Raw genomic sequence first — 25,500 nt, forward strand, 5'->3', positions numbered from 1 at the left:
AAGCGAGCTCATTTTAATCAATAACAAAGGCTGGACATTTTGTTGTTGAAAGCTACAGAACACAAAAACATGGGAGTTTTAATTAAAGGCTCTGCATGTCTTTAATTAATACTGTTTGCCAACAAGAATGTCTTATTGAGTGTAAATGGTGGATTTGTTGATGCTATAACTCAAGCCAAACCTTCCCCACAAAGAAGTCATGTTAGCAACTGTAATTTAACAGGGAACATGGAGTGCCATAACTAGACAGTTCTGGTTCAAATAATATGCCCCCACTCCACCCCTGGGAACCCCTAAGGGTGAATTAAGAATGGCTGTTGATGTGAAAGGTTGCTGCTGCTGAAATGACAAGTTCTCACTGTTCAGGAAGGCTACTGTTGCTGCTTGAAGATGTGGTGCAAAAGTGTCGCAGCTCTCCAATGCTGCACACCAAATCTCTCTCTCTCCCCCCCCCCCATTTCCCCATCTCCCACCAGCAGTATGCAGGGGTTCAGTGTGCAAAACCACAGCAGCATGAGTGTGCCTGACCTGAGTCCCTTTCTTCGACTCTGAGCAAGCTGGTATCTGATTATTCATCCAACATTTCAAACATGTGCCTAATTTCCCCCTGAAACAAACCTTGGGCTCAGGTTTCGATAGGAAACTAAGCCACACTATGGCTTAGCTCCTAGCAGCACAACAGCAGCAAGAGCAAAGGAGCAGAGGCGGTTTGAGGGTAATTCAACCGGTGCAGCTGCAATAATGCTGTAGAAAGTCTACCACTGCAGAAAAGGAGCAAAGCACCTGCAGTTTTGAGCTCTGCATCGGCACGCTGCAAATTCACCTTCAGACCATAGTTAACTATGGTTTAAGGTGGCATGTGAATCAGACCATTTAATGGGCCTGGTTTTTCAGCATGGGCAGGACTTACTTCTGAGTAAACACACAGAATATTTTTTTTTTATTTAGTGGCATTGTGTCTTATTCATTTGCTTGTTTGTGTGTGTGTGTGTGTGTGTGTGTGTGTGTGTCACTCCATAGTATCTAGCTCAGGAAGTTTTGTTTAGTTCGCTTCCAGATTGGTTAAGCCAAAAACGTTTTGCTGCTTGCTTGCTCACTTCTCTCCTCTTAACACACGCACTCTCCAGTCTTCGTAATTTTGAATATCCAGCATTTCCACATATCCACTCCCAATGCTTCCTGATGTGATGTTCCAGGAGGCTGCTGCTTGAAATTAATTGCAACTAATTAAACAGGATACAGTTAGAAGGACAATTGGACAATGGTGCCCTGGAGATTGCTTCATTCCCAGAGGCATTAGCAGCTGGCACTTGCACTGGTTCAAGCCCACAGGAAGGCGCTATATATCATAATGTCATTTTACATTGTTATTTTTCTGAAAGCAGCAATTTCAAAGTCTCCAGTGAACCTTGAGCAACTTCACGCTAAAAAGAAAAATGTTACTGTTCAAGATCTGTGTATGTGTATATATATATATATATATATATATATATATATATATATATATATATATATAAAAGATCCGAAGGAATTGCCTGGCAAGGCTAGTAGCATTAAATTTCTCCCATTATTTGCAGGTAATATGTAATGTTGTAGTAAAAGGCTAACAAAGCATTTAGGCTGCAACGGGGCTCATTGATTTTTTTTTTTTTTGGTGTCTTTGTTCAAATGTGGTCTAGCACTCTCAAGAAAACCATGCCGTGCAGCAAATTGCCTGTGGCACCTATTTACAGTAAATCAGTAGTGTCATCTAGGTTTCTGTTTGGGGGGTGGGGGGTTTTCAGTTGGCTAAAGCAAATGAATACAATGCAGAGGAAGGGCTTTTTCATTCTTCGTTGTTGTTTTTTGAGTAACACACTGGAGATGTGGCATAAGGCTCAATTTCATGCTGGGATGAAGGCCAGGCATTTCAGGAATCATGAAAACGAGCCCTGTAACCAATGCAAGCATGGAGCTAAAGAGCTTCTTTGATATGCTGCCTTGCTACTATAAGGAGAAGCATTGAGAGTACTAAAATTAGCTTTTGACCTACGTCCCAGAGCGACAAATCTCCATGGCCACACAACCCTTACTTAGCAAACTTTGCTCTAAAATTCCATACAATAGCCTATCTTGTGACTAGAATAGTTTGGAAGGATGGCCTGAAAATGCTCCTTGACAGGCTACTTTTAGATGACAGGAAGGCTTTGAAAGAGGAACTGACTCTAGGATTCGTGGCTGAACTTGATACTGTGATAGCAGAGTTTTCCCATGGAAAATGGCTTCTCTAGTAATATCAGGATCAGGGCCCCCAAGGTCAGGAGAAAGCAAGCTGTCAGCCATGTGGGAGGCTGGATTCATATGGTGTCATTGAAAACAGTCAATGGTTCAGTTGTCAGAATGGCAATTAGGGCACCCCCCCCAACATTTCTCCAGTGAAAATAGGGGTGTCCTATTCCACTGTTTCCCAACGTTGGGTCTTCAGCTGTTTTTGGACTACAACTCCCATCATCCCTAGCTAGCAGGACCAGTGGTCAGGGATGATGGGAATTGTGGTCCAAAAACAGCTGGAGACCCAGGGTTGGGAAACACTGTCCTATTCCATCATAAAAATAGTAATAATAATTTTATTATTTATTACCCCTCCCCCAGCTGTGTTGCCCCAGCTGCTCTGGGTGTTGTTGTTGTTTAGTCGTTTAGTCGTGTCCAATTCTTGGTGAACCCATGGAACAGAGCACGCCAGGCACTTCTGTCTTCCACTGCCTCCTGCAGTTTGGTCAAACTCATGCTGGTAGCTTCGAGAACGCTGTCCAACCATCTCGTCCTCTGTCATCCCTTTCTTCTTGTGCCCTCCATCTTTCCCAACATCAGGGTCTTTTCCAGGGTGTCTTCTCGTCTCATGAGGTGGCCAAAGTATTGGAGCCTCAGCTTCAGGATCTGTCCTTCCAGTGAGCACTCAGGGCTGATTTCCTTCAGAATGGATAGGTTTGATCTTCTTGCAGTCCATGGGACTCTCAAGAGTCTCCTCCAGCACCATAATTCAAAAGCATCCATTCTTCAGCGATCAGCCTTCTTTATGGTTCAGCTCTCACTTCCATACATCACTACTGGGAAAACCATAGCTTTTACTATACGGACCTTTGTTGGCAAGGTGATGTCTCTGCTTTTTAAGATGCTGTCTAGGTTTGTCATTGCTTATCTCCCAAGAAGGAGGCAGCTGCTCTGGGTAGCTTACAACATATATATAAATATAATAAAACATTGAACAACTTCCCTATACAGGACTGCCTTCAGATGTCTTCTAAAGGTTGTATTTACCTCCTTGGCTTGGAGGTCTTATGATGCCATACCCTCCAACATTTCTCCGACGAAAACAGGGACATCCTAAGGAAAAGCGGGACATTCTGGGATCAAATCAGAAACTGGTATGGCTTCAGTAAATCCAGGACTGTCCCTGGAAAACAGGGACACTTGGAGGGTCTGTTAAGGTGAAGATTGGCCAGAGGCAAGAACCGTAGTCCAGGCAAGCAGCCATTCAGGTTTCAAAGTGTCAGCTACTGTGGGGGCAGGTAAGAGCTCAGCCCAGCAAATAAATCAGCCTGGTTCCTTAGCCTGAGGAGGTGGCCGCAGTGCTCAGTCCGTTGATGGGTCTTGCAATGCTGCCTAAAAGGCACCAATCAGCCTGCAAGTTCTTCTGCCAATATGGAGGTATAGGAGGACTGTCGCTGGAGCCTGGCCTTCAGAAGCCCCACTTTGGCACATCAAGAGGTCATTGTGTCAGTTCCAGAGCATGAACAAGTAAGGAGCTTGTGCTGGTGAAGATCAGCGTGTGCTCCACAGCACTCTGTAGAAGGAGGAATTGGCATGATTTCAGAAAATGGCATTCTCTCACCAGCAGAAGTTAGGCCGTTGAAGATGTATTGAGGACATCTTCTGCACTTTAGCAGCTGAGACAAACCCCAAAATGGTGGTCCCCCCTCCCCACCAGGGAACAAGGGGTAAGGAACAAGGGGAGAAGAAAGGTTGACATCAGGATCTGCTGCCTCTGGGGACCCTGCTGCCTGAGGCAGTTGCCTCACCATGCCTCATGTATGGTCCAGCCCTGATTGAGGAGCATATGAAGCTGTCCTATGCAGAGTCAGTTCATGGACCCATTTGGTTCCGTTCTGTACATTGTGTCCAGGGTCTTTCTTAGCCCTGCCTAGAGATGCTGGATCTCGAATCTGGGACTTGAGCTTATGGCCTATGCTGCCAACTTCTCTCTCTCTCTCTGAAAAGGTCCTTCCCCCTGCTACCTTTTGCATGATGGCTTCTTGCACGTGAAACAGAGCCGTCGTTGAAATGACATCACCATGTTAAGTCCTCCCCTCTCTCATGTCAGGCATAAGGTTGTTCAACATCAGCACCTTGTATGTTTCCCTGCCCATAAATGGCTGCTTTGGGGCAAGGATGGATTGGAGAAATGGACGGTGTGATGGAACCGCAGAGCTCATTAAGTGACACTCTGTGTCAGGGTGTGAGGAAGAGAATTTGGCATGGCGTTGCCATATCTGGCAATAGCTTCATGTCTTCTCTAATCTGTACTTCACATGCTTTACAGATTTGAGGGTAAACAATACACAGCACGGGTCTGTCCTTGTGGCTCGTTGGAAGTTGAAACTGCTTCACATGTATTATTATGTTGTCGTTTTTATGAGGATATACGTTTGACTTTTATTACACCTGTTTTGCAAAAGTCTAGGAAAGAATTGGAATACCATAGTTTAAACCTACTGCTAGAGGACAAGAATCCCAAGACTACATTAAATGTAGCTAAATTTTGTGCGTCTGCAATCAATCGCAGGAAGCAAGTGGTACCCCATAATGACCAAACTCCCAAATGTTAATTACAGGGGGCACGACAACAATTAATTTTTAATTTTTATATTTAAATCCTTGTTATATTCATATTGTCCCTTGTATTTTTGATTTTTTTTATGATCTGTGATATTGTGTATGTTGACGCTGGTCTGTGACCGTATTAATAAATTCATTCATTCATGCTTTACAGAGATTCCGGTGTGGCTAAGGATTTTTTCATACATTGCACTGAGAAACACATCTGCATTCCTTATTGATTTTTGTGTCACATGTGATGCTGTGAGAACCTGGAAGAAAAATCAAATGTGCATCCCAGCCAACGGTGGTCTTTGCATTTGCTTTAGGAACTTATTTAAAACAAAGCCAATTTAAGCCTCGTGTGTGGAAATGACCTAAGTCAGAGGGAATAGTATGCAGGCTGTCATTCCCCATTGCAGCAATTACAGGATTAAAGCAATCAGGAATAATTGATAAAGCTTAGGAAATGACCTTGGTTAGCCTATTGATGCACTCACAAAGAATGCCAAATCACAAAGAATGTCAAAGCGCATCATGATTAAGGTTGCCAGTTAGCAACACAGAGAATCTGAGTGTCTCTTCAGCAACTTTGAGGCTGCCAAAGGCAAAACACAAATAATGGCATTTATTATTATTATTTTATTTATTGCCTCTGTTATCCCACTCTTTAGCATGCAATCGGCATGGGTTTAGCACAGATTGCAGGGATCAGGTACACTTATTCTGTGCACCTGACATTCACAAATCCCACCCTATAGAATGACAACCGTAGTCAGGTCTGGGAGGAAGACGGTTCAATACTTGGGAAGCAGACAGACACTAAGAATGTTCTCCTCGTGTGAGTTCATAGAACAGAATATGCTCTTACGCTGCATTCATTGATTTTCTTTTTCAGTCCCTTGTAATAAGCCTGCTGCTTTTTGGACTTTATTATGTCAGCCAGGTGAGTACTTTTTCAGGGGATTTGAAAGGTCTCCTTCCACAGCTTCTAACACATTTTGGCCAACTTCGAAAACCAGCAGTTTAATTAGGAAAATTGCTTGTGGCTGCATGTTGAGAACTGGTATCTTTGAATGCTCTCCCAACAAAACTATACCCTCCAACACTTCTGCCATGAAACTAGGGACATCCTACTCCATCATATAATCATACCAGAATAATTTTATTATTTATACCCCACCTGTCTGACTGGGTTGCCCCAGCCACTCTCAGCGGCTTCCAACATACACAAAAACATAGTAAAACATGCTTTACTATGCCTTTTTCCCTATGCCTTTGGATGTCTTCTAAAGGTTGTATAGTTACTTACCTCCTTGACTTGAGGGGGGTCACATAACTCCATACCCTCCAACATTTCTCTGATGAAAATAGGGACATCCTAAGGAAAAGCGGGACATTCTGGGATCAAATCAGAAACCGGGAAGTTTTCTGTAAATCTGGGGCTGTCCCTGGAAAATAGGGACACTTGGAAGGTATGCAAAACAAATAACAGTCCCAGGGCATAGAACGGTAGCACACCAAGGAGAACAATTTGCTCTGGCTATTTTTTCATGTGTAGGGCATCTTGATTTGTGGAGGAATCACTAAACGTGCAATTCTGATTCTCTCCCCTCCCCCACAGCTTGAAGTAGTACCATTCATAGATAATTGTAACATGGTTATGCTGATTGCATAAAGCATGTTCTAATTTAAACAAACCAAGCCCTGTAACACATTTCTCCCTCTCTCTCACTTTCCTTCCCTCCTTCACCGCATCCAATAAATTCACGCCCGTGTTCTGGCAATTCTCCGCTCATTTGTTTCCTAACTCTGGGTTCTGTTTCTCCCCCTCCATCATCAAACAACTTTCAGGGAGAATGACAGGAGCACACAATATTACGTCTTAATATTCACATAATAATCTAAATAAAATGTGCTGAGTCTCCAGGTACTGTACTTTGCCCACGTTAATGGCATACTTCATTTTATGTACATGAAACAAATTTACAGTAAATGAAAAAGCTTTTATGTGGCACCAATTAAGAGAGAGTGCACTCGTTGGAGCCTTAGCATTTACTTCAAGTGAAAGATACCTTCCGCATAAAAATATAGCCAGAAGCCCTTTTTCGACAACTAACGGCTTGAGATGACACTTTCGGTGGAACAGAAGTGTATGGCAGAGCCCTTTCTACCAGGAGCAGGAGCTCCTGGGGTCAAGCCCAGTGCGCCTTGTAGGATTAAATCAAAATGCACCAGAAAAGGCTTGATGGGGAAAGACCCATGGTTTTTGTGTGTGCAGAGTACTGGCACCTCCTCTTTTTTGCTGACCATGACAGCCATCTTGTGCTGGCACCCATGGCACCTTTATCAAGACACCTCCTATTTTTACCAAAAAAGAGAAAGAACCCCACTAGAAAGGCCTTTCTTTCCTTATACCCCCCAAAAGTTTTGAAAACTAACAACGCTTTGAAAATTAGAGTTGCCACTCTTCATCACCAGATCTCAGGGTGGTCATTTACAAATATTAGAAATCTGGAGAGAAATCCAGGATTTTACTGTAACTGCAATTGGGCGCCAGTGAATCCACCTCCATCCTGCCCACAGGGGCAGAGGGGGCCACAATCTTCCTAGCTCAGGCATCATTTTGCATTAAATGGTTTGGGCCAGCATTACAGATACAGATACACAGATACAGATACAGATACAGATACAGATACAGATACACAGATATACAGATATACAGATACACAGATACAGATACACAGATACACAGATACAGATACAGATACAGATACAGATACAGATACAGATACAGAAACAGAAACAGAAACAGAAACAGATACAATACAGATACAATACAGATACAGATACACAGATACAGATACAGATACAGATAGATAAAGATACAGATACAGATACAAGGCCTCTTCTCAGGGAGCTCTGAGAACTGTAGCTCTGTGAAGAGGAAAGGGTATCCTAACACCTCTAAGCATTTTTAACAAACTTCACTTCTCATGATTACTTGGGGGGTGCCATGATTGTTTAAAGTGGCATGGTACTGCCTTTAAAGTATAGTGCATTTGCCCATTATCAGAGCTCAAGGAAACATTCTAGACAGACAGGTATACTCTGAAAGGTTGCAAGGCAGGGCCAGTGAGGGGTGTGGCTTTGGGAAATACCCAAGGGCCAGATAGAGATGTATGGAGGGCCACATTTCACCCCTGAGCCTGCAGTTCCTCACCCCTTGTACCTTTTACTATTTAAGAGCATTTGTATGAAGTATGTGGCCTGCTGGGAGCAGATAGGGAGGTATGACTACCCCAGAATAAATTTTTGGTTGTGGCAAACAGCTCACTGGACATATAAAACCAGTGTGTTGGAGCAAGGAAAGGAGGAAAGTTAACGATGGGAATTATTAGGAAAGGGACTGAGGATACAGCAAGCATCGTCATGCTGCATTTAAGTCTATGGTGCAGCCACATTTGGTACATGACATATAGTTCAGGTCATCTCATCTTGGAAAGGATATAAAAGAGCCAGGAAAGTTGCAGAAAAGGGCAGGCAAAATGATTAAGGGGTTGGAGAAGCTTCCCCAATGAGAAAAAGCTGAAACACCTTTAAACTGAATTAAACTGCTTTATAGTTCAAGGAAGGAAGGCATGATAGAGGATATGAATGGTGTCGAAAGAGGAGAATTTTGTCCTTTTCCTCTCTCATCATAATAGGCAAGAGTTCATCTAATGTAGCTGATTGGCCAGTGGCTCAGGACAGACAACAGGAAGTTCTGCACAACACAGCACTGAATTACGTAACGTATGGAATTTTGAGTGATTTTTGCAGCTGTTGTTAAAGTTGCAAAGCAATGAAACACGGGACGCAGCAATGGAAAAATTTGTGGAACAACAATGGGATATGAGCTCCGCCCAAGGCATGACAGATAACAGCACCAACTGGGGTAAAGAAAGACATAATATCTCACAAGGACAGGAAGAAATACCATGGACAGAATAATTGCCCCACACAGGAAGAACAAGGATATGATTTGAGTTCCTCACTTGTAGTTTTATAAACCATTTAATGCGTCAACAAGAACAGAAGTTATTGATATTGCAGATGTTGTATAAGGAATTATTATTGTGACCGAATGTAATAGAAATTAATAAGATTTTGGAACGCAGAAATAAAGAAAAGCATCAAAGCATCAAATCTAGCATGCCACTTTATCGAAATTATATAATCTGATATTTGAACGATTGGTATTAATAATTGTGTTATAAACTGGTATTATTATAATGAGGCTATTATGGGACTGTAATTGAAAAGTAATAAGAAATTATTGTGAATTAACATATGGAATTCACGACCATGTGGTTTGGTGATGGTTACTAGCTTAGGACAATAAAACAAACTGAAAGAGGTTGTGTCTTTCAATGACCATTTACTATAACAGTTAATTGGATCCTCTATGTCCAGGAGCAGATATATTTGAATATCCAATGCTGGTGGACAATCAATGGGTTGTAGCCAACGTAGCATCGGGTAACACATTCTGTCAGTGCGAGGATTTCTGCTTGTGAAATGGAACTTCTCCCCCTCCTGCTCTCACACCCCTCCCCCCCCACCAATTATCTATTCTGAGATTTCCATTAACCTCCAGAGTAGATTTCGGGAAGGTGCATATGGGAAGTGGAGAGTTGTGGGGGAGCTCTATTGCAAAAGCAGAAATCCTTGTGTTGGCAGAACACATAAAGTCCAATGGGTTGGCCAGCATCTTCATCTTTTGCATATAAGCATGAAGAGGCATATGGCTGGCAGAGTGCAGGATTGGATAGGCTTTGGTCTGATCCAAGGCAATTCTTCTGCTCTTATGAACCACTGAAAGTCCATTGTTCAGCCTTCAAACAGTTCCCTACTATGTTAGGAAGAAGGTTAGAATAGACTAGACTAGACTAGACTAGACTAGACTAGAATAGAATAGAATAGAATAGAATAGAATAGAATAGAATAAAGAGTGGAATGGAATGGAATGGAATCCTTCTCCCAGCTTTCTATGTGCAGGGGAGCATTGAATCAATTGTGCCACCATCTTCAGTGGTACAACACCGTCACATGAACATCACCTTCATGAGAAATAGGCCTCAGCTCTACAGAATTCAGAAATGGCATCTGATGGTCTTTCCAGATGACAACAACAGCATCCCATTTTTCTCTCTCCACAGCCTTAGGGTTAATTCACACTGTTGTATCAAATCACTCTACTCAGTCATGTGAGTGCACGATCATATGGAGAATGCTTAGCATGAACAGCGCCACAGATATGAAAAGCTGGCAATGACCTTCATGAACACAGCTGCCAGGGGAGCGGCAGCCATGAGCCCAAACCAGCCTGCCCACACTTTCATGTGTGAGATCATGAAAGAACACACTTTTGATCACATGCCAGCAAATTCTGGCTGTGCAGTTATAGTTGACTGGGAGGTCCTCCTGCAGAACAAGCCCACTTCCTCAAAAGATCTGAGTTTTTGCTATAAGAAAAGTCATGGGTAAATGCACTGGAATAACACTTGGTTTGGTGTAACATTGTCTGCACTTCCTGAAAGCAGATCAGAACAACTGCTCATTGAGTAGCCAATGTCATCTAATCTCCCTGCACACAAATCAGGACAAATGGCCAATAAACAGATTGTCTGGTGTGCAAGCACCCTAAATCTGCAAATAGGAGGAAATACAGTGTGCCAAATACCTCCTTTAACTAACCTCCAGCTCATCAGCATGATAAGCAAAAGACAGTGGGAGCACAGTCAAGCAGAAAGTTCTCCTGCAAAAGACAGCAATGTATAGTGGTTAGAGCCTGCACCCCTCCAGTTATGGTTGGCCTCCATCTCCAATAGTGGCAAAGCATGTGCTGGTACTCCCAGAGTCCGGGTGGAACGTATTTTCTTCCCAGTGTCTAGGACTACTTGTCCCAGAATCTACAGCTAGAAACTCAAACTCTGTGCATCATTTCTGCCAGAACCAGCACATGATTGGAGGGGCTCATTGGGCAAGGCAGCCTAGCCATCCCTCTACTGCAAGTTGCACACACACAAATATCTTTGCCTCCACTCCTGAAAATGCCCCCCTTCAAGATGCAGAGCCTGGTTCTCACATGAGCCATGTAGTCATCTACCTTTGCACATCATGGCAGGGAGGAATTTAACCAAATGCTCTTGTTCTTAGAAGCATTCTGTCTGTTCTCTCCAACCCCTCCTGCTTCATGTGTGTATCACCTATTCCCCCAGCAAAACAGAAATATAGATTATGATAGACACGATATTAATGATGGCTACTGTTTCTATAAAGGAAAGGTATTTTTTTTAAATAAATAAATAAATAAAAAATCACGAAGTCTCAGGAGAGAAGAATAAGCCATTAATGAATTAGTACATTAGCAAGGGTAATGTTTGCACTAAGTTGATAAATGCTGTCTCAATAAATCACTTCGATCTATCTTTCCTTGTCTCGGCTCAAACCACTTGCAGTCTGCAAAGGTTGTAGACTTTTTCTCTCTCTTTTTTTGCACACACTTAGTCAATGACTGGCAACACAACTGTGGCCGCTGCAGTCATTCACGTTGTCATTCAGAAGCCCTTGTTAATGTGCTTGCCAATGAAATTCTGTGCTTGTTTAGAGGATGTAGTGTTCCAGATAATAGACCCTCCCTGCCCCCAATAAGGTCAGCTTTCTGATAAATAAGTTTTTCATTGTGCAGCAACAAGGCAATACCCGAACCAACATACTTTATGGCTGCCAACTAATTAAAGAAGTTCTCTGTGCAAGTCCTATCGCACCCTAATGCTTTATTGCTGCAGAAATTTACACTTTTCTGGCCCATGGTCTCAAAGTGGCTTGCATGTGAGTGAATCTACCTACCGTATATGCATACAGACAGACACAGAAGGTGGTTGTATGGGCAGCACACTATGTAACATACAAATGTGGTTTATCCAGCTTTTCTTTAAATTTAGTACAATGGATGATGCTGTGATCAGGCTAAACATCCTTCTCTTTAGACAACTGGCCAGGTATCTCTGCAAATACATACAGACCCAGCATGATAAAGTGATTAGAGCTGGGAAGACTCAGGTTCAAATCCCCACTCAGTTGTGAAGTTCAAAAGCGACCTTAAACCACACACCTCCTTTCAGCCTAACCTACCATACAGGTTGTTGTGATAAAAAAATGGAGGAGATCATGTACACTGCCCTGGACTGGAGAAACTGGAGAAAAGGTTCATTTTGCAAGGGAGGGCCTTCTGCAGATGCCATCATAACAGGAGCTGCATTCTGCACAATGTCGGAATCAGGTCTTTAGTGTTGTGGCACTTTTGCAGTTCCCTCCCCTTGAATATTAGACCACTGCCAAGTCTGTTGTCGTCTTCTTCTTCTTTTCCTTTATTAATAGTCTTACAATACATTATATAAATATATGATACATCTCATAAAGTAAATTGAAGTTTCAATCATATACACAAAAAAGAAAAGAAAAACATATACTTTATATTTTCTTACCTATATATAAACCTTGAACTTCTGCTGTATTTATGTTGCCTTTTATGCAATTATTAACAAAAATCCTTATCAAAAATTATTAACAAAAAATATCCTAAGGACTTTGGACTGTCAATTCCCATTGTATAATTTTATTTTGATAGTGAATGTACCTACCATTATTACTCTATTCTTTATATAATCTCTAATGCATTCTTACAACAATTTGTACCATTGATCTTATTTCTCATATGTTTCTTTATCCAAGTTCAATCAAGTGTTGCCATAGACGATAAACCACTGGCATATTTTTGCACATATCTCTTATATTTGTCCCATTTTTTTTTTCCAAATTCTTGTCTTGAATTACCCCTTAAACTGTTGGTCAACTGCGCCGTTTCCACATATTCTTGTAGCTTATTCTGCCACTCCATTAAAGTTGGAACATTTTCCCCTTTCCAATTTTTTGCTTCTAGTGTTCGGACCACCACTGTGGCATATAAAAATATTTCCCTTAAGTTTTTCAGGATATCTTTACCAACAATACTTAGTAGAAACGCTTCTGGGTTTTTTTTAAAAAAATGTTATTCCAAAGTTATTCTGTCCAAGTCTGTTGTCTTCTGGACTCCTGCTGAAAGCCTTCGTCTTTCAACAAGCCTTGAGATCTTACCCAGTCTGCAGTTGTCCTGGAATTTTTTTTTAAGCCTTTTATTATTATTATTATTATTATTATTGCCACTCCTTTAAAGTCTGAATATTTATCACTTGTTGCTTGCTGCCCTGGGCTCCTTTGGGAGGAAGGGTGGGGTACGAATTTAATAAATAAACATAATTCTAAGAAATCAATGCTTTTAATGATTTATATCTATATCTGTATCTGTATCTGTATCTGTATCTGTATCTGTATCTGTATCTGTATCTGTATCTGTATCTGTATCTGTATATGTATGGGACGGTATCCCAATCAGCACTTACATTAGTGCTTTGTGCATATAAGTAAACACTCAAAGCAACTACTACATTTAACAGCAATCAAGTTCACAATCCTCTCGCACAAGGATAGCCAACTGGCAGGCCACATGCTGGATCCAGCCCACAAAGCAATTTTATCTGTCCCCCAACAGCACGGCCAATTAAAAAGTTAGCCCATAACTTCACACGCCGGAAAGAATAAATCCTATGTGGAGTTCAAACCTCCTAATGAAAGGGAATATATGCCAGGCTAAACTTGTCCAACTGGTTTGACCCACTCCAGCAATCTATTTTCACACTGGCAAGGGTGGGTCTAATTAATTACAATATCTCATCATAATCTCATTATAGCTCATCATGTCTCATTGTAATATAGAATACTTCACATTTCAGAATTTATTTTTTAAAAAAAAAACACCTTTTAATGCAGCATCTCTCTTGGGGTTTGGTATGCATTATGTGCCTTAACACATATATGCTGTAAGTGGCAAACTCTAGAGTATTATTTTATTTATTGCATCTATATCTCACCTTTTTCTTCAAGGAGCTCAAGGTGGCATACATGGTTCTTTCTCCTCCACATTTAATCCCCACAACAATCCAGTGATGTAGGTTAGGCTGAGAGGCAGTGACTGGCTCAACGTCACCCAGTAGGTTTCATGGCTGAATGGGGAATTGAACCCTGGTCTCCCAAGTCCTAGTCTGGCACTCTACCCACTACTGCAGGTTTTTCAGACTATATCTCCCATTGGCTTTAGCTGGTATTTAGCCAGGGAAATTGGGGGGTGGGGTCCAAAGTATCTGCAGGGCATCAGGTCGTGTGGGATGCTGTTACAGAGCCTGGCAGTTGGCTTAACAGGTACATTTCTGGACCACAGACCAATGAATGTAGAAATGGAATGGCTTCAAGCTGGTCCTACCTGCCCAGAAAAGCAGAAATCATCATGAAACAGCATATCCATAACCAGGAACTGTATACACCAGTCTCTTTAGCATAACAGCAGGTGAGGATAGAGTCGTTTCACAATGAGTGCCATTGTTGCATCATGCTGACGTCACAGGCAAAGCCTTGCTATGAAAGAAAAGATGGAGGGAGACCTGAAGGTGGGAAGACTACAGTGGTGGGATGCTGTTGGCCCATGGCATTCTGGAAGAAACAGCGTCCTCAACCAAACCCAGATTGTTTGACAAGACGGGGGCCTTGAAGAAACCACCAGGATCAAATCATCACAACCTGAACCGATCTAGTGATTTGTGTGCACCTCTTTAAAAGGATGCTTTGAAACCCAACAAGTGATACGTATTTGTTAGAACTACAGAGTTTCTTCTGACAACTCAACCAGATCTATAAAGATATTACACGGTAACGGGCCATGCAAACAAGGTCAGCATTTAGGGGATTTGTCTGGTGAATTGAGAGCCTTTTCCTGCATCAGCACACTCATCTTGTCACCCCCCACCTTATCAGCAGTCAAGCCTTTTTTTGCTGAGGCTTCTGTAGTTTGTGGGTTGCAGTTCCAATTTTGCAGCCCTGCTGATAGCCACCTTTAAGGACAGGCGAAAGGGCACACCGCTTAGCACAATGCATAATGGAAACAAGTCACAATGTAAGCAAATGTTTCCTTTGCTCTTTCTCTTTCTGCCCTGAGAACCAACTGGTAGAAAGGCATATCAAATAATTGAAGGCTGTCATTTTCAGTGGCCTCCCCAAGAAGATAGTTGTGTGTGTTCCAGCCCAGAGAGGATTCACAGATTAATTTTAAGTAATTGCCAGTCCATGGTGAGCTTACTGTCTCTTGCTTGGCTACCCATTGTTGATCAACTGCTTGAAGCAATGCAGCATTTGTCTATTTCTGAGCTTGACCATTCTTTCATGTGCTCAGGAAGTAACTGTACTCGTCCCTTGGCTATAGGGTGCACATCCACCTTGCTTATTCCCTTGTCCACAGCTTTGGGCAGCGAGCAGTAAGCCCAGGAATATGGCAACCTTCGTGCCTTCATGGAAAACTTATTCCCAAAGGCTGCCAGAGAGTCTGTTGCTCCTCTGCATTCAACTTTGGAAGTCTTGGTTGGGCAACAGAGACAGAACTGTTGTAGACTGCCAGGAAAAGAGCAAAGCTACAGAAGGACCATGCCACTCTGGTTGCTCATTTTGTACAAGATTGTAGTTCTACAAGAATTTGTTTAGCCTAGCCTCTTAACAATCCTATGGTCATTTTCATCAGGGGAAACTAAGGCAGGGAGGTGTCTCTTTGCCAAGTGGCTGAGAATCTACGTTTCCCTGAAAATATGCTTCAGTGGCATGCTGATCACTGGGCTGTTTTGTGTCAGCTTCTTCAAATGCTCTGGTTTGCAATCATTGTATCTCCAGGCCCATTAGGCAGCCACTCAGATACTGGGGTTGGGAAAGATCTCTCTGCTTTTGGCCTCAGAGAGCCACATTGCTAGTCAAAGTGGACAAAACTGGGCTAGATGGAACTATGGTCTAATTCAGTGTACAAATCCCTGCTTGTTTTTTGCCAGGGGATATTCATGCCTGCTATTTAGGAGTGCAGTTGAACACAAGCATCTGTCAAAGCAACATCTGCCTTGCCTGGGAACTGGTTTTACAGAGCCTGCCTTTCTTACATGATCCTGGCTACCTCTTGCTTGCTGTAGGGCAACTCCTAGTCCCCTCTAGGAACTTGAAAGGCCCAGCAAGCTCACAGCCCAGCCAGAAGAGGACACCAGGGGGCGTTTAGATCCCATGCAACTCAAGCTCTCCAGTAGCTTCCAATTTACAAAATCTTTGTGGCTCAGCACTCAACACATTGAGTGGGTTGACTCCCCCCACCCCTCAGAATAACTAACAGTGCAATCCTGCATGTGTCTATACAGAAGAAATTCCTGTTGACTTCAATAAGGTTTACTCCCAGGTAAGTGCATATAGAGGGACGCAGGTGGCGCTGTGGGTTAAAGCCTCAGCGCCTAGGACTTGCCGATTGAAAGGTCAGCGGTTCGAATCCCTGCGGCGGGGTGCGCTCCCGCTGCTCGGTCCCAGCGCCTGCCAACCTAGCAGTTCGAAAGCACCTCCGGGTGCAAGTAGATAAATAGGGACCGCTTACCAGCGGGAAGGTAAACGGCGTTTCCGTGTGCGGCTCTGGCTCGCCAGATGCAGCTTTGTCACGCTGGCCACGTGACCCGGAAGTGTCTCCGGACAGCGCTGGCCCCTGGCCTCTTAAGTGAGATGGGCGCACAACCCCAGAGTCTGTCAAGACTGGCCCGTACGGGCAGGGGTACCTTTACCTTTACCTTTACCTTAAGTGCATATAGGGTTGCAATCTAAGGGTGCTTCCAGACTTTTGCTATTTTTAGGGGGAGATTCGATCACATGCCAGCAAATTCTGGCTGTGCAGTTATAGTTGACTGGAAGGTCCTCCTGCAGAACAAGAACACTTCCTCAAAAAGATCTGACTTTTTGCCATAAGGAAAGTCATGGGTAAATGCACTGGGATATCACTTGGTTTGGTACAACATCTCCCTCACTTCCCGCAAGTAAATCAGAACAAGTGCTCATTAAGTAGCCAATGTCATCTAATCTCCCTGCACACAAATCAGGACAAATGGCCAATAAACAGGTTGTCTGGCCTGGAAGCACCCTAAATTTGCAAATAGGATACCGTGTGCCAAATACTTCCTTTAACTACCCTCCAGCTCATCAGCATGATAAGCAAAAGACAGTGGGAGCACAGTCAAGCAGAAAGTTCTTCTGCAGAAGACAGCAAAGTATAGTGGTTAGAGCCTGTGCCCCTCCAGTTATGGTTGGTCTCCAACTGCCATCGTCCCCAGTCAGCTTAGCCAATGGTTTTTGAATGATGGGAGTTATAGTCCAGCAACATCACAGGGGAGGGGTGTCCACAGGCTCCCCAACTAATATAGAATCTTAGAATCATAGAGCTGGAAGAGATTCCGTGGGTCATCTTGTCTGACCCCCTGCAATGCAGGAATCTCAGCTAAAGCATCCATGACAGGTTGGCCACCCAACTTCTGCTTCAAAACCTCCAAAGCATTGGACTAGGAGCAGATTGATCATGCCAGTTTAATCCCCACTCAGCTAAGAAGCTCACTGGTTGACACTGGGCCACTCGCAAGCTTTCAGTCTAACCTACTTCACAGGGTTGTTGTGTGAATACAATGAAGAGGTGGCGAGAACCTTGTATGCTGCCCTGATCTCCTTGGAGGAGGGGCAGGATGGAGACGTAACTTCTAATAACTGAGATGTTTTAAAAGCTACATTGAAATGAATAGGAACCGTGCAAGAGCTGTTGTAGCATGGCTTGCACTCCTTTCAATGGGGTTTGTGCTGGGCTGTACCCAAAAGTGTGTTTCGCTTCCCTTTTTCTGTGAATGCAGACTGTACACAGGGCGGGGGAGAAATCTGCAATAGTGACAGGATTTTTAATGGCGCCTCACCTTAAATGCATTTTAAAATATGTAAATCAATAAAAAAATTATTTGTAATAGCTGCGCTAAGAGTACTGGTTAGCCTTGCTGCGGAATGAATTGCAGGCTCCAGGCTCGATTACCATACATCGTGGGAGCTGTAGTTAGGATTAATCTGTCAAAAGGGATGGTTTAGTGTTGATGAATATGACATGTGACCATTAATGATGTTGATTTTATCTCCTGAGATTAGCAAGATTTACTTCAGATGGATAATAATGTCATTTGCTTGATGCGGTAGATCTGTTTACGAGCTGATTAAATTGTGAGGCCTTGCTTCATTTCATGCTATTTGCTTTACAGCTTCATCACGGCAATCACAAAAGCTGTGGAAATGTCCCACATCCCATGTCACAATAAATCATTGTTTAAGATTGCAGCTATGTATTTAGCAGTTCAGTTTTCCATAGGCCGCACATTCCTTAATGAATATGTAATTGGGAACACATTAAAAAAAGATTTTTGGGGAGCATACGGCTTTAGAAAGGTAGTAGCATTGCGGGGGCTGTGGGGAATCTGCCCTCTATCTTTTAATTGAGATTAAGGAAGCATTTGAGTAATTAGCTGTAACAAATTGCCTTATTATTTAGACAGCAAAATAAACGGTTGTGTTTTTTTTATTAAAAAAAAATCCATGTGTGGCAAGAATTATTATCATAAATCAATGCAAACATGACAGCCAAACTACGATGAAGGAGGCTTGCAAGCAAAGTATATTTTCTGCCTACTTACTTTTTGCATTTCAGTAAAAAGTATCAGAAACCCACTTTAAAAAGAGTAGAGTGCTTTCGCCCCAGAGGCTGGAGGTTATGGGAATGTCCACAGTGCCACTGGAAACCACTGGGTCAATAACAGTAATATATATAAGAGCATTGTAGCATGAGAACAGCCCCAATTTATGTATTTGCTGGTGAAAAAAGGACTTGCGTGCTACAATTTCATAAAAAGTATAAAAGCGGTTAACAACAATTAAGTATATACACACAGTGAAAACGACACAAACGTTTGAAAACCTATCAGATGGACTCAAACCACAGGTCAGTTCTCGTACTCAGTATTCAGGAGCTTATGAGCAGGATATCTGAAGATGCTGGAATAAGCCCATAGCTCAATGCTAGAGCAAATGTCTTGCATGCAGAAGATCCCAGATCCAATCATTAATAAAGTTGGGGGGGCGGATTCCTGCCTGAATCCCTGGAGAGCCTCTACCAGTCCATGTGGACCATAGATGGACCAATGATCTGACTAGTCCCTTGTCCATCTCTTGCTATTTGCCCTGCCACCACAGAGCCTAGGACTTGCCGATCAGAAGGTTAGTGGTTCGAATCCCCGCGACAGGGTGAGCTCCTGTTGCTCGGTCCCAGCTCCTGCCAACCTAGCAGTTCGAAAGCATGTCAAAGTGCAAGTAGATAAATAGGTACTGCTCTGGCGGGAAGGTAAATGGCATTTCTGTGCGCTGCTCTGGTTCGCCAAAAGCGGTTTAGTCATGCTGGCCACATGACCTGGAAGCTGTACACTGGAAGCTGTACGCCGGCTCCCTTGGCCAATAAAGAGAGATGAGCGCCGCAACCCCAGAGTCGGTCACGACTGGACCTAATGGTCAGGGGTCCCTTTACCTTTACTGGTGTTCAGAGATATATTCATATAGAGATATTTCATTTTGCTATGATTGCTGTTACCTATGGTTAGGCCTGTTCTCCAAGCTACTTACAAATGCCACTGGATGTTATACTTGAATGTCAGGTTGTTCCCCACCTTCCCCACCCCATTGCAACATTTGCATATTCTTCCCAGTATTGTGATGTCATCACACTGAGCAGTTCTCTGGTGGCAGCCAGCGATGAGAAGCAAAGGCAAGGAAACATGGGATAGGATGTCACCACAGTAACTGTGCCTGAACACTGTGAGCAGAGGGGAGAGAACTCAACTGCCATTGTGGCAGTGGAAAACATCATTGTATATCCTTGCATTGTGTCTAATAGTACTTCTTTTTATCTGTACTGATCCTTCTCCCAATCATTTTCAGTAGAGGACCCCATTCTAGTATTAAATGAGAAATTTGGGTGGGGGGATCTCTGCTCATTTTCTCCACAGCATTCATGATTCTATCAGCCTCTCTTATGCCCTCAATTGTTTAAAGTTTTTTTAAACAAAGGGGGGGGGGAACGGCTCCAAATGCTTTCGATGAATCCAAAAACACGTAAATCACAAGGCGCTAGTAATTAGCCCATGCTAATGACACTGTAGTTAAGACTGTTTGAATATTTTCATTATAATGCCTACCCCCTTTTTCGTCGGAAATGAAAAGACTGGAGATAAATATGGGTTGTTGTTCACATGAGGAAAATTTGCATGCAAAGGACCAGACCCATACTCAGTCTCTCTGGTTTTAATCTGCTTTATCACAGTCATTGAAATCACTGCTAAAAACAAGAGCAAGGAAAAAATCACCGCGACATCTTAGGCTTCATTTTAACTAGTTTTTTTAATGCAATTTTCAATACAGCTGAAAGAAATAGCTATAGAGAAGTAGTAACGATTGTCCACCCCTCTTGCTTGGTGAAAACAGAGCAAGAGACTGTGAGTCGCTTCATGCATTATGTTTTTGGCGCACACCTTAAAACATAAGCATACTTCTTTAAAAAGTGAGTATGACAAAAACATGGGCTTTATACAGATTCCACACCTTAAAGAGCCGTTATTTGCTGCTGCTTCCTTGATGAGTTCAAGATGCCTTTCTGCAAAAACATGTGAAATGGATAGCTATATTTTCTTGTTTGTGGGATCCAAAGAGAGGAAACAAAAGAGCAGAGAATAGCAAGTGAAAGCTTTGTTTCTCTTGTACACCAATAAAATGGTTGACATGGAAGTCAGTTTGGTTAATTCAAGTCAATAGAGAGCTGCACCAGACCTACAGAGACCCAGAGATTCAAGTATCTTCTCAGCCATGAAGCTCAGCTGAGGTGACTTTGGCCCAGTCAGTTTCCCTCAGCCAAACTCACCTCACAGTTCTTTTGAGGACACATTGTGAAACTGTAAGGGGACGGGGGGGGGCAGGAAACACCTCATAAACAACCCTGAGCAGCTTGGAGGGTGGGCAGAATAAATATTGTAATAATTAAATGACCAAAGGAAGGAAATGTGATTGTTTTCTGTAATGGAACAGATCTTATGTAATGCAGGTTATAGTATGAAGAGGAATTTCTCTCTCAGCAAATTATGTGCTGCAGGCAAAACAATATATCCTTTTTCCTATGTTATTGAGTGCTAAGTCTTTTCTGCCTTAACCACTTGGCAAGTTCACCATCTGTATAAAATAATCTGTGGCAGGTGACCTCCAATAGGAAAGTCCTTCCAGCTAGAGCTGCTTTTTAAGGAGCAGCTTGTCTCAGACCCTCCAAGTTTCCCTATTTGCCAGGGACATCCCTAATGTATACAAGCCGTCCCAGTTTCTGATTTGATCCCAGAATGTCCCACTTTTCCTTAGTAAGTCCCTATTTTCATTGGAGCGTTTGGTAGAATGTCCCTATTTTCATTGGGAAAATGTTGGAGGGTATATGGTGTTATCTGCCATCTGAAGGCAGTCTTGTATAGGGAAGTTTTTTTAAAAAAATGTTTAATGTTTTATTGTGTTACATATATATTGGAAGCTACCCAGAGTGGCTGGGGCAACCCAGTTAGACAGGTGGGGTATAAATAGTAAAATTATCATTATGGAATGGGACGTCCCTATTTTCATTGGAGAAATGTTGGAGGGTATGTTTTCTTCCATGTTTCTACATCATAGTTTTCAGGTTTTAAGTTCAAGATTCCTGTTCCAAGTGCTGTCTATTTGTTTTCATGTTCAGAACAAGGTATGGTGGGACCTGAGGTCAGGTCATGTTCCCCTGCTGCCCCTCTCCGCCCTTCCCTCCCTCTCTTGTCCCATGGCATCCTGCTCTGCAACCTTGCTCTTTAAAAATTAAGATTTTGTTAAAGCTTTTTCATAATACAATAACAGAAACTAAACTCATCTAAATGCCTTCTTTAAGACGTAAGAGGGATTGAGGTGCATCCTGGGATTTTAGGTTTGCATAACTGAAGCAGATTAAAGTGCCCTGTCGCCCTAGCACAACAAAACCACTTAACAACAACAACAGACTTTTGCGAGTATGGAAAGTGGCATGGAAATGCACTGAGAATGGATTCCAAGGGGTTTAGGCAGCAGCAGCTGAGCCTGAGTAAGGAAGGAGACAGCAACTTGCAACGTAAGCTAGCAAAATGGTGGTGAGCAGCCCTGCAAGTGGCTGAAGGCAGCAGCAAATATGTCAGGGTCACTTGTCTACATCCCTTTTAATCTGCCACCTGAGGCAGGGATCTCTACTTACCTAATGGAAGAGCCGGTCCTGTATATCGTGAAATATTTATTTTTCTGATTTATTTTTAATATTCTGTTAAGGTTTGGCTTGGCTTGAGAGGAACACCTTGTAATATTAATACATCTTTATATATGAAATATATAAATAAAATTCATATGCGCTTTATTCCAGATTAAGCAAACTCCCTGTTTCTTGATGAGATTGCCATATCTCTCAAGTTACAGTTCTGGGTGTGTTGTATACTGAAAGGGCTGGGTGGGGTTGTACGCATTTAATTCTTGAGTTGAAAGTGTGAAATTACATGCAATACAGTAATTCAAAAGCTCAAAATTTAAAAGCCTTTTTTACCCCCCTAAGAGTATGTGAATGGGAGGACAACTCCGGAAAGTTGAGGAAATCTGTTATTGACCTCTTTGAAGCAACACTATTCTGAGAGTTCCCAACATGAAACTTGGTTACTTTGGCAAACTATGCCATGAGACGACATGTTAATTGTGGGCACTCTGACTCTCAGAGGTGGGGGAACTGGCAAGAGAAGAAAGCGAAGTGCTTAAGGTAAGAGTTTGTAACATTTCACAGAACCTCTGGGGGAATACGGAACTCAAGAATCAATGGACCTCTGGTTGAAATACCCTGCCCTAAACAAAGAACCAGAGAATAGTGAAAGCATTGCAGCCATGCATGGAGGTATGGGACTTCACTGTTTAGCAACAAAGTAAAGGTAAAGGGACCCCTGACCATTAGGTCCAGTTGTGGTCGACTCTGGGTGTGCGGCGCTCATCTCACTTTATTGGCTGAGGGAGCCGGCGTACAGCTTCCGGGTCATGTGGCCAGCATGACTAAGCTGCTTCTGGCGAACCAGAGCAGCACACGGAAACGCTGTTTACCTTCCCGCCAGAGCAGTACCTATTTATCTACATGCACTTTGACATGCTTTCGAACTGCTAGGTTGGCAGGAGCAGGGACTGAGCAACGGGAACTCACCCCGTTGCGGGGATTCGAACCGCCGACCTTCTGATCGGCAAGCCCTAGGCTCTGTGGTTTAACCCACAGCACCACCCCCATCCCTCTGTTTAGCAACAAAGCCAGCTGCTATTGTTTTGCTGCATGTTCTGCACATTTAAGCAGGCAAACTTCACCACGTTAACCACATCCATTGGTTGTCTGTATTCACCTTCTAATTATTTGTTTTCGTGTATTATCACAGTAACTTTCTATAAAGGAAACTCCCCTGGTAATGAGCAGAAATGGCTTCATTTTGACAGATTTGGTAAACCTCTGTCTGGCATGTACCAGTTCAAACTGTAGCGGGGCAGAATCAGATAATTGATTGTTCCTCCAGGCAAGCCCTCCCTGCACATAGAACACTAGCACGTCAGGGAGAAGACTAGGCTAAAACTCATTTCCACAATATCTAGTTTTCATGATAGGTTATGCATTTTTTGACCACTTTCCCCATCTGCAGTCTGAAGTTGTGTAGCCTTGATACAGGTTAATCACCGCAGTGAGACCTAATTTTCAGACAAACTGATGATTATTTCTCTCTTTTAAAACTGGAATTTTCTGCTAGTTGTCCACTCAATATATAAAAGCATATCAAGACATTGGGTTTGGTTTTGTCTTTTGAAGATTCCAGAGTCTGCAATTGTGATGTGTTACATTTGTTAATACAAGAGTTACCCAGTATCATTGGCTACTGGACAATGAATGCTTTGCTTTATAAACAATTTCTCTCTTTCTCTTTAAGTTTACACATCAGAAATTTGAAACAGAAGAACTGAACTCTGCTGAGAGGCTTGCTTTGTCCTTTATCTTCTGAATCATCGGTCAAGCTCACAAGGGTGTTCCAAAGTCTTTTAAAAAGCTAATTGACTTATAAGTGGTTTTCTTTAAACATAAAACCTGTCGAGCTCTTGATTCTTAGGAACCCGTGAGGATAGATTTGGCCTGGCTTCCTGTGCGCCAGGGGTCTCTGAACCCTAGGAGAATGCTTTGCAAAATGAATTGGGCCATTCACAAAGAGGGTATATTTTAAAACCCAATTGCCTTAAAAAGCTTCATTTTGTATTTTTAGCTCTTCCCTGAGCACAAGCACTCCTTGGGGACACTGCCAGAAGCCTGGACTGCATTCATCCTTTGATTTCCTTAAACCTTTGTGTATTTATGCTTAATAACCAACATTAGTGACATTAAAATTCTACTCACTGCAAGCAGCAAATAATCCATTCTTGCCTTCTTTTTTCCTTTGATAACTGACCTTTAATATAGATCCAAGCTTAAACTCTCCAAACAGTCATTTGCACACTCTCGCAGTAACATTCATCACTATTTTCAGATAATTGCCCGGACACATCAGTCAAGAGTTGGATCCTATATGAACGAAAAGCAGAGATCCAGAGTGAAAGATTAGGGCTTGGGCAATTTTTAAGTGAATTTCAGCTAAGGACAAACATCTCCCTGGTATTTTATTGAGGTCAGTATTTAGATGGATATAATTAAAGGTATATAACTACTAGCGCAGCACTGACTATTTGTCATTTTTAATTTTGGGGTCAACACTAGCATTTTCTCCCCAAACTATCTAGAATGTGAGAATGCTCACCTTTATTTTCAATCCTGTTCAGTGCTGTTGTTTTCCCAAGCTACTGCTGCTGCAACTGGTTTTTCCTTTGGCTGACGGTCCTTTTTGCTTCTTGGATTAGTCACGTGTGATAAAGGTAAAGGTAAAGGTACCCCTGCCCGTACAGGCCAGTCTTGACAGACTCTGGGGTTGTGCGCCCATCTCACTCAAGAGGCCAGGGGCCAGTGCTGTCCGGAGACACTTCCGGGTCACGTGGCCAGCGTGACATCGCTGCTCTGGCGAGCCAGAGCCGCACACGGAAACGCCGTTTACCTTCCCGCTGGTAAGCGGTCCCTATTTATCTACTTGCACCCAGAGGTGCTTTCGAACTGCTAGGTTGGCAGGCGCTGGGACCGAGCAGCGGGAGCGCACCCCGCCGCAGGGATTCGAACCGCCGACCTTTCGATCGGCAAGTCCTAGGCGCTGAGGCTTTAACCCACAGTGCCACCTGCATCCCTAGTCACGTGTGATAGTTCCACACAATTGGAGATTGCGTTTTAATACTACGTGTGTGATGATGTTACAGACAGCAAGCGAAGACTATTGAGAGTGGTGGCAAGCGAGGGCAATTCTGGTGTTTGGTGAACCATTTTTGCAAGGCATGCCAAAAAGTTCCTAAGAAAAGGAGAGAGCTTTTGACATTGCCAAAACCACATGTGGGGCAGAGAAATTGCTTTCAACTCAGTGCCAACACTCTAGAACA

At 42.9% G+C, this 25,500-nt stretch overlaps 2 long non-coding RNA genes across 2 annotated transcripts; one reads left to right on the top strand and one right to left on the bottom strand.

The window, feature by feature from the left end:
* Positions 1–1,542: 1,542 nt before the first annotated feature.
* Positions 1,543–24,883, bottom strand: LOC307215830. The gene is made up of 4 exons (XR_013838653.1): positions 24,780–24,883; positions 24,435–24,547; positions 6,167–6,235; positions 1,543–1,931 (listed from the first exon to the last, which is right to left on the bottom strand). It is a non-coding gene; the product is annotated as an uncharacterized lncRNA (long non-coding RNA).
* Positions 13,490–18,198, top strand: LOC307215847. Its single transcript, XR_013838671.1, has 2 exons — positions 13,490–16,252; positions 18,123–18,198. It is a non-coding gene; the product is annotated as an uncharacterized lncRNA (long non-coding RNA).
* Positions 24,884–25,500: the final 617 nt, after the last annotated feature.

Source organism: Podarcis cretensis (assembly GCF_951804945.1).
Source record: "Podarcis cretensis genome assembly, chromosome: 5".
Classification (NCBI taxonomy): Eukaryota; Metazoa; Chordata; class Lepidosauria; order Squamata; family Lacertidae; genus Podarcis; species Podarcis cretensis.